At 43.4% G+C, this 10,519-nt stretch overlaps 1 long non-coding RNA gene and 1 pseudogene across 1 annotated transcript; one reads left to right on the top strand and one right to left on the bottom strand.

Annotated features, from left to right (window-relative positions):
* Nucleotides 1-1,674: 1,674 nt before the first annotated feature.
* LOC119326351 lies at nt 1,675-8,971 on the bottom strand. The gene is made up of 4 exons (XR_005157933.1): nt 8,732-8,971; nt 7,512-7,655; nt 2,474-2,869; nt 1,675-1,915 (listed from the first exon to the last, which is right to left on the bottom strand). It is a non-coding gene; the product is annotated as an uncharacterized LOC119326351 (long non-coding RNA).
* Nucleotides 3,368-7,992, top strand: LOC119326349 (annotated as a pseudogene).
* Nucleotides 8,972-10,519: the final 1,548 nt, after the last annotated feature.

Here is a 10,519-nt window from a genome sequence, read left to right on the forward strand (position 1 = left end):
AGTGCTCCTCTGTGTGCTGGTCCAAACTAGAGCCCTTTGCAGCGTCCCCTCAGGGAAACTTGAGGTCTGGTTTTAGTTGTACGGATTGCTCATCCATTGTGTCCTGAGAACGAGATATGTGCAGCTCCTATCGGGATTTGTCGGCACAGTCAGGTGGTCTTGCTGGTCTTGTTTTACCATTGTCGAAATGTCTTGTAAACCGGGATTTCGAGACTGATCGGGTCTTCCTGGGAGAAGGAATATCATTTGTTGACCGTGAGAGCTTGTGATGGGCTAAGTTGGGACACCCCTGCAGGGTATAAACTTTCGAGAGCCGTGCCCGCGGTTATGTGGCAGATGGGAATTTGTTAATATCCGGTTATAGAGAACTTGACACCAGATTCGAGTTAAAATGCATCAACTGCGTGTTTAGCCGTGATGGTCTATTTTCGGCGGAGTCCGGGAAGTGAACACGGTTTTTGGGTTATGTTTGACGTAAGTAGAAGTTCAGTGTCACTTCTTTATCATTGCTAGCTTCACGACCGTACCGCTTGTTTCTCTTCTCGCTCTTATTTGTGTATATTAGCCACCATACATGCTTAGTCGCTGCTGCTACCTCACCACTTTACCCCTTCCTTACCCATTAAGCTTTGCTAGTCTTGATACCCATGGTGATGGGATTGCTGAGTCCTCGTGGCTCACAGATTACTACAACAACAGTTGCAGGTACATGTATTGCGATGATCATGACGCGAGAGCGATGTTACTTGTTTTGGAGTTCTTCTTCTGCTTCTTCTTCGATCAGGGGATAGGTTTTAGGTCGGCAGCCTGGGCTAGCAGGGTGGATGTCATTTGAGTTTCTGTTTGTGTTTCATCCGTAGTCGGATGTTGATCTTGTGTATGATGAAGTTGTATTCATGTGGCATTATATGCCTCTTGTATGTATCCCCAACTATTATGTAATGGTACGATGTAATGATATCCATCTTGCAAAAGCGTCTTCAATATGCGCTTCTATCCTTAGTTGAACCTTCGAGTTCCTTTAGGATAAGGTCGGTGTCGGATCGCCCAGACTAAGATGTACTCACCCGTTGCAATTTTCCACCTAGAGTGTAGGCAATTAGCCGCTCTTGCCAGGGTTACCCGTGCACATACTACATAGCCATCATTCCTCTTGTTGCTTCTTTAGCCAAATATGTTCTCTGCCCCAGTGCTACCCAGGCGTGCACCTTGTACAGGGTTGCTCCAGCCTTGCCATCTCGACGAGTATATATGGTCGCGCCTTCCCCTCCTCCGATCCAGCGGAAAAATCATTTGTGAGTAATACATTTGCGATGGAAGAAGTGCACTGTGAACATCTGCAATAGCATGATGACTAGCATATAAGACACTGAATGTTTTTCAGATACATAGTTGCGCATGACAGCCAAAATTTTCGTTTTTCTTGCAAAGCTAGGGGCGCAATCTCGGGTGCGACTACACACTCGAACGCGTGGCTGGCGAACTTCTATAGTCATAGAGGCCATGGATAAATGTGCATGTCACTCCACTACATCTATAGTTGAAGCAACTACAAAGGGAAACTGAATTTCCTGCACAGTGATGCTCACATTCACCTGCAATCTCATGTATATACGCACAAAAGATAGGTTATTTTCAGAAAACCAGCAAAACTGAAGCAAGGTGTCTGTTCTGTTCATAAAACATTTTTTTCATTCACAAGATATTAAAACGACACATGAAACACCGATGCAGCAGAGATACATCCAGGCAGGAAAAAACGTTACGCTTCTACAAGAAGGAAGAAAAACATCTTCCTAAATCGCTACAAGATGAACCGACTACACGACGTAGGTAGTACAGAATTACTAGGGGCGACAAAACAAAGTCTCCTTAGGCTAGAATAACAAGACGCCGACAACCATGAACCCCCAGCCTGCCAAAGAAAAACAAACATTAACAGGCCTGATCAGTTAAGTTACTGCAAGAGAGACCAAGCAAGAATTATGTCAGTACAAGATGCTTCGGACCATGAGCCAGTTAAATGATTGTGTGCGCGCTCAAAACCCGTAGTCATGAATAGATGACCGTGTGTGCTCTAGCTAGCCAGAAATGGGACCTGGCACTGTATGTACACAAAGCTACCCTATGTGAACAAAAGAAGCTTATGTTTTTTTTTTAACCAGAGTAAGCCTACTTGGCTAAAGTATCCAAATACTCTTCTCATGATAGCATGAAGTGTCCATAATTTAGCACAATATCCAAAAGAATCGCTGTAGGCCAACTGTGTTTCGCCTACAAAACATTGAAATTGTAGGCCAACTGAATATAGGCGCCACTGTGTTTGTTTTCAGAGATTGAGTTCAGTATGTTTCCTACTCATTATGTTGTTCAAGGAAATGGGCGTGCTCTCTGAATTTCCGTGCAAAATATAATAGCGTCGAACACGTGCATAATTTGGAGGATCCTACATAAAGGGTACATAACCACTTACCAGTCAGCAGTAAAACCATGCCTGTTGCCAAAAACGATCTCTGAAGCTAGAGAGTCGGCTATGACATGGCTGCAGTGCCAGATGAACATGGTTATCAGTTTTACACTACTCAAAAAGAGATCAGTACCCTGAACATTCACTGTAAAAAGCAAGTGGTAGTTCTAGTGCCAGATGACTCGGCAAAACAAGGCCAGATGATCACTTGCACATAGGTGTCCCGATTAGTCAAGCATAAGAATACCTGCTGAATCTACCTCTGATTTGCTACAGTGCTACCCATGTGTGCAAATTATACAGAGTTGCTCCAGCCTTGCAATCTCAGAGCTTTCACCTCCTCCGGTGCAAAAAATCATTTCCGAGTCATACATTTTGATGGAAGAAATGCACTGTGAGCATCTGCAATAACATAAATACATCAACATCTAAAAAATATCCTTTTTCAGGTGATACGATCTTTTCAGGTAAATGAGGAGACACTAAACAGGTGATGCACTCTATTCAGACAGTTGCACAAGACAGCAGAAAAAATGCTTTTTCTTGCAAAGCTAGGGGCGCAAATGTGGGCAAGACTGCACGCTCAAATGTGTAGCTGGCAAACTTTATAATTGCAAAGACCAGAATGAATGTGCGAGTTCACCCACAGAGTTTGACCTAACATTTTTAAGAAACAAGCGCAAGGTCCCTTTGTACATCCAGTCAGGGCCTAATGATGTTCTTCTGAAACCCAAAGGAAAACAAATTGTGTCCTTCTTAATGAGCTGATCTGTCCGTGTTTTTAATTTATCCAGTTATAGTTTACATGGTCAAACAATAAATGATGCAAGCCCAAAGGGAAGACCATGGAAATTCCTGCACCACTGATGGTCACATTTACCTGCAACCTATACGCACAAAGATAGGTTCGTTTAAAAAAAAACAAGATAACATACTAAAACCGGAACAAGGGGTTTGTTCTGTTCATAAAATATGCAATCCAACTAACATTGTACCAGCAACCAGCACATTTAAACAAGAAAACCCAGCAGTCACACCTAAAAGAACAGTAAATGCTATTCTATTTGCTGAGAAAGGCTAGTCCGACATAGTCCAGATGATAACAACCACAACCCAACATTTTCAAACTTCCTAGTAAATATATCTCCTTGACTACTTCCAAGGTTCCCACTTTCCCAGTAACTTCCTGTCGGAAAAGGGCCACAAATAATAAGCTTGACTGACTCTGCCTCTCCCAGGAGTTCTGATTTGCATTGTCCAAAGGCAACTCATCCACTGCTTTGCTTCCATTATACCAGTTCCATAGTTCGCTACAGCAATGGACCCCTTTCCCATACACAAAATCATCTGCCTTGTTTGTTGGTCATTTTGGTTATTCCCATTCTGTGCATCATCCGGCAGCCGCCTTCTTCCCGACAAGCCGCTTTCTGCTGGAAGCACCATCACCTCCGACGACGGCACTTTCGCCCTGGGATTCTTCTCCCCGTCCAGCTCCGGCAGAAAACATTACTACGTCGGAATGTGGTACAAGAACATACCCAAAGACAATGTTGTGTGGGTTGCCAATCGTGCTATGCCGATCGCTGATCCTTCTTCTGTAACACTGGCCTTCACAAACGGATCCAATCTGGCCCTGTCAGACACCAATGGCCAGCTTCTCTGGATGACAGATATCAGCGCCGCAGGGAATTCATCGTCAGAGGCAACTGGTGGAGAAGCCACACTTGATAACAATGGGAATTTTATCCTTCGGTCATCACAGGGCATCATCTTATGGCAAAGCTTCGATTATCCGACCGACACTCTCCTTCCAGGTATGAACCTCAGGATCACCCACAAGACGCATGGACTACAACGGCTCGTCTCTTGGAGAAACACCCAGGACCCATCCCCGGGCAACTTCTCATATAGTGCACACCCTGATGAGTTTCTGCGGCGTTTTTCATGGAATGGTTCGACACCATACTGGCGAAGTCCAGCGTGGAATAACTATTTGTTAGTAGGGCGGTACGTCGAGAGTGTCAAGTCCACAATTCACTTCACACTGAATACTATTGATGATGAGGTGTACATTTCCTTTGGACTACCAGAACCAAGTGTCTCCTTAGTGCTACTGAAGATGGACTACTCAGGAAAGATGAAGTTACGAACCTGGAATAGCAACATGTCCAAATGGGCTGACCTGCGATCAGAACCTAAACAGGAATGCAACAAATTTGGTTACTGTGGTCCATTTGGTTACTGCGACAACACGCGGCCTATTGTAACATGCAAGTGTATTGATGGCTTTGAGCCAAACAACAAGCAAGACTGGACGGGGCACAGGTTTTCGCAGGGATGCCACCGGATGGAAGCACTAAGATGTGGTCAACGGGATGGCTTCTTAAATTTGCCAAGCATGAAGGTTCCCCACGAGTCCTTGCATGTCAAGAATATAAGCTTAGATGAATGCATAGCAGAATGCACCAGCAACTGCTCCTGCACGGCGTATGCTTTCGCCAATACGAGCACCAAGGATATCAATGGGGATGAAACTAGGTGCCTATTATGGAACGGAGATTTGATTGACACAGAGAAGCTCATTGGACAAGGGCAAAACCTCTATATCCGGGTTAATGGATTGAGTGGTACAGTTTACTGTCTCTGTTTCTCTGCTTGCGTTAGTAGATATACCCTCTATTTTATGGGTCCAATGGAGCTCCAGTAATATCTCCCTTAGTATTATTTACAATGTCAGTACAAGTAAGGTTTAAATTAGTAGTGGCGGGCAAATATTAGAGGGTAAAGAATTGGTAATGCCATGATGGAACAGTTTGGCGCAGCATATATGCTATCAGTGAATCATTACAATATTTTTAATACGAAAACATAACAGTTTATCCAATTGGAGGGTGCAGATTAGCAGCAACTGGATGCAGAATGAAAATATGAGCATGCAGGAGTTGGCAATACTGCAGTCAAGTTTATGAAGTTGTTAGTATGTAAAACACTTCCATCTGAATAATTTATCAAGGAACAACTTCTAATACATGTTTCAGACATCTGAGGTGGCTGGAAACATTTGGCCAGCAGCTAACATAGTAGTTCCAAAGTCTATATATATCCAATCTCAGTCAATGTATAGGAAATAAGCCTAGCTCATATGGGCGGGAGAGTGAATGTACAGTCCCACCGCCCTCGTTCGAGTCCTATTTTATTGGACTTGAATTTGGGTTACTATCTATTTCCTATTAATAGAAAATGTAGTTGCTCCTACAAGTTCATACAATCCAAGTCAATATACAAGATATACATACCTATAGAAGGAAACCTTCAAGTTTTGGCATAAGTTGTCTATGCCATCTGATTATATTGTATACAAAAATTGGGAATGACAACCACTCCATCCAATTCAACAAAACATGTTGTGTGAGATTTTAATTTTAAGTGTCAAGCAAAAGTTTTGAATGTCCAAAATGTTAGCATACTCGTGATGCAAATGTTCATGTGAAACAAATAGATTGCTTGAGAGTGAGACAATGTGCAGGTAGTTCTACTTGCAAGAAGTATTTGGCTTGTGAAACTAACTATTTAGAATATCTTTAAATCATAATTGCTCACAGACTGAATTTTGGCAGATAAAAAGCGGAAGAGCACTGTTTTAAAAATTACACTGCCAGTCGTGTCAAGCTTGCTCATAATCATATGGGTGTGCCTTGTTTGGATCTGCTGCTTGGGAGGTAGAACACAGTTCATACTTTTCTCTGTGTATTTCCCTCAAGCATGATTGTGCAGGCCAATGCTATTCCATATTTCTATGTGCTATGTTCCTTTATTATAATGTTTGCATCAATGTTCCTGATAGGCAAACAAAGAAACAAGAAAATTTGGAAGAAGCTGATGTCAGGAACTTCGAGCAGTTCAGTTGAACTTTGCGACGGAAACTTAAAGTATCCTTCTATTAGGTTCAAAGAAATTGTACTTGCAACAAACAATTTCTCTAACTCCAACAAGCTTGGACATGGAGGTTTTGGCAATGTTTACAAGGTAACGTGAATTTTTATTTTATCGAGCAACATAACTGTATTTCCATCTTGTTTGACCTAAAAATGGATGTGTCCAGGGAACGTTAGAAGATGGTACATAAATTGCTGTGAAAAGGCTTAGGAAGGGTTCTGGCCAGGGAGTACTGGAGTTCAGAAATGAAGTACTACTCATTGCGAAGTTGCAGCATAAAAACTTGGTTAGACTTCTCAGCTTCTGCATCCATGGAGATGAGAAACTATTAATATATGAATACTTACCTAACAAAAGTCTGGATGCCATGCTTTTCGGTATGTTCTGCTTACGTATTGCCAATTTCAGTAAGTCATGAAATCAACCAGAATAACTGATGTCATCCCTCAATTGATGCAATTGGTAGCAGATGCCACAAGAAAATCAATGCTTAATTGGCCAATAAGATTCGAGATAATCAAAGGGGTAGCTAGAGGACTTCTTTATCTTCATCAGGATTCAAGGTTGAAGATATTTCACAGGGATCTCAAAGCAAGCAACATATTATTAGATGCCGAAATAAGCCCTAAGATATCTGATTTTGGTATAGCAAGGATATTTGGTGTCGATCAGCAGCAAGAAAATACCAACCGCGTTGTTGGCACATAGTGAGTGATATACTGCATGAGTGATCTTTATACATTATTCTTGTGCTTGACCAAAATTATGTTATGTGCTCCTAACTGGGACATGCTTCAAACAGCGGTTACATGTCGCCTGAATATGCTTTGAACGGAGTGTTCTCTGTCAAGTCTGATGTATACAGCTTTGGAGTTTTACTACTAGAGATTGTGAGTGGCTCAAAGACCAGCTCTGTGCACCTAAAAGCAGACTTCCCCAGCATTATAGCCTCTGTAAGTACAATGACATGTTCGAATTTCTGCAAGTATAGTAAATATATGCATCTTTGAAGGGTTAGATATGATATGATGGATGCAGGCATGGAGCTTATGGAAGGATGGGAACACAAAGGATTTTGTTGACTCGTCAATTGTGGGGAGTTGTTCACCTGATGAAACTATACGGTGCATCCATATTGGACTTTTGTGTGTTCAAGACAGCCCAAATGCGCGGCCACTCGTGTCATCAATTGTGTCCTTTCTGGAGAATGGAGATATATCACTTCCACCTCCAAAAGAGTCTGTGTATTTTGCTGAAAACAACAATGGAAATGATGGAGCAGCAGAAAATACTGTAAATTCTGCAAATAACATGAGCATTACAGTAGTAGAGGGACGCTAGTACTTAGCAGTCTAATCTCTGTATATGCCGTGGGTACTTTTTACAACTGTATACTGGATAAGAAACTGGTATTTTTGCCTTGAAGAACAAGAAGCTTTGTTTTAATATAGAGAATGTATTTCATGTCCGGTAGCTCCAGCAAATGGGAGAGATCTAAATGTTCGTATTGAAGACCCTTCTCACCAAGAATTTTGGATGCATAAAAGAAGGCAAGTTAACCAGTTAAATTTTGTATGCTTAAAAAACAGGTAGTATAACTGTACAAGTGTATAACCAAATTTTGTTATACTTAGAGAACGGGTACCACGCGCGGCCTCCCGGTCTGCCATACTATTTGTTATATGAACTAACAATTATCTACTATCTAACTCCAAGCCGATTGTTTCTTAATCCAGGCCAACTGTCATTTCGATTGAGTAGAATGTATATGTCTTAATTTTGCATGCAATATGTCTGTTAGTTACTATGGAGTTTTTTATAAGCACGAGCATTTATCAGATAGGTCACTTTATTGTGTCAGACTAAACAACATTTGTGAAGTTTGACAGAAATCATGTAGAAAAGCAACTTCAAATCACATTAGAAAATATACAAACGCTTAACTAGAAGAAATAAAAAAGACATCCTGTCGCATTGATTGAAAGTGCGTAAAGTATACTGTGATATAACCCTTAACTAAACTAGTGCCATCTGACCAGCAATAAGAAACTTATGTAGTGTAGGAGAATGTGAACCCTGAGCAGCACTAAGATTACACTCCCCCTCTTATTTCAAGGGATTGGAGGTCAGCAGCTGGTTTCTTCTTGCAGGCATTTTCACAAACACCTTGCGCCCACTCCAGCTCGCTGCTCACGGTCACCACCATCCAAGGCGCCTCGACTCGAGATCCCGCAGCAAAGTTCCAACCAAAGGGCATACGGGTTCCGCTAATCCACGTCGCATAGGTTGTGAGGAACAACTAGGTCCGTTCGCAATTAGAGCACGCACCTCTGAAGCTCTCGCGCCCCACCCGGACGGCCTCGCGCGGCCGCCAAGCCGTCCGTCGGCGTGGAGTGGCGCCTTGGCCTGCTGTGATCGCCGTCGGCCTCCTCCTTCCTGTGCTGGCAGAAATGTGGCCCGGAACAAGGTGCGGCATCTCCGCCAGCAGCATTTTGTCCTCCTCCCGCCGGCGATGTCGGCCAGCTCCTTTTCCTCTCACGCAGCTGGACCGAGGGCTTTCTTTGGTGATTCGGCACAGCCCAGCCCAGCCCAGCCCAGCCAGGGTTATGGGCCTGGCATTTATTCACGCGGTTCTCAAAAAAAAACGCAGCTTTGTACTGCATGCTCACTCGCTCTGTTCCATGCTGTTTAAACCTTTTTTACTCAAAAAAATCTGTTTAAACCTTTTTATTTTAAACAGCACAACTGTTTAGAGCTTTTTTGTTCGCAAGACCAGTCTTGACAAAACACTCCCTGTTTCTAATCTAAAATAAAAAGAAAATGTAACATGATCAACATTTTTCTTTATTGGCGTTTTCCTTAAACAAGGTTGCTGCTACAGTCTAGATCCCTGATGTTGGTCATGCACATAGTAGGCACTGCTTCCATTCCTAAATGTAAGAACTTTGATCGAACTGCCAAAACATCTTATATTCAGAAACAGAGGGTTTAATACGGAGTGATGCGCTTATTTGTGTGCGGACTTCATTGTCTGTAGGTTGTAGCCAGATACATAACTTTAAAGTGCATGCACGTACAGAGGTTTATGGCTAATACATGTTTAAAGATAAGCTCGCTATCATGATCTTGAAGCAAGTAATGACTTGAAGGACGAAGTAAGCTCGCATGCCCATATATATATGGTCATTTTAGGAAGCCCGTCATTCTTCTTACCGGTTTCCTCCCGGGACTTCCTTCTTTTCTGGAGTTGAGGGCTTCTTCTTCCTGCCCTTTGAGTTGTCGTCATCACCATCACAGTCAGAGCCTGAGTCACAGTCGTGGCCCGAGTGGGATCGGCCATTGTCGTCATCGTCGTCGCCACCATCATCATTATCATCGTCGCCACCATCATCATCGTCGTCGTCGTCGTTGCCATCATCATCATCATCACGACGACCACCACCACCACCACCATCGTCGTCGTCGTCGTCGTCGTTGCCATCATGATCATCATCACCACCACCACCATCATCATCATCATCGTCATCATCGTCGTCATCGTGGTGGTGGTGGTGGATCTTCTTTTTGTTACTCCGGTGAGAGCTAGGCTTATGGCCTTGCTCCTCCGCTGATGCCAAGTCCGCTAGATCACCAACAACAAGCTGGGCAGGCTTGGCCACCGCTTCCTCCTCGTCTTTGCAGCAGTGCGCCGACAGGGTGGACCCGCTCTCAGTGGTCGTCTGGTCCGTCTGCACGGCCGCGAGCGACTCCGTGGCGGCGGGGGCAAGCAGAAAGGTGACGGCGAGCAGCAAGGCGGCCAGGCAGGCGGTGGCGCGCCCCATTTGTGTGTTTGGTGAGTGTGAGCTCACGCGCGTTGGCAATATCTAACATACACAGTGATGTGCCTGAATCCATGTGGCATCGAGTGCAAGGTATATATATATGTGTTTGTTGGCTTGGGAATGTGGAGGACATTATGGAGTTGAAAGCTAAGCTCTATAGTGCGTTGGTTTGGTTTTCATTGAAAGAGTGAGTCACACCTCACGTGGTACATTATCTCCCTTTTTTTACATCATGCGTACATTATCTCCTCATTGTTTTTATCTTCCACGAAATATCTCCTTGTTTATGTTGAGC

The sequence above is a fragment of the Triticum dicoccoides genome, chromosome 6B (assembly GCF_002162155.2).
Source record: "Triticum dicoccoides isolate Atlit2015 ecotype Zavitan chromosome 6B, WEW_v2.0, whole genome shotgun sequence".
Classification (NCBI taxonomy): domain Eukaryota; kingdom Viridiplantae; phylum Streptophyta; class Magnoliopsida; order Poales; family Poaceae; genus Triticum; species Triticum dicoccoides.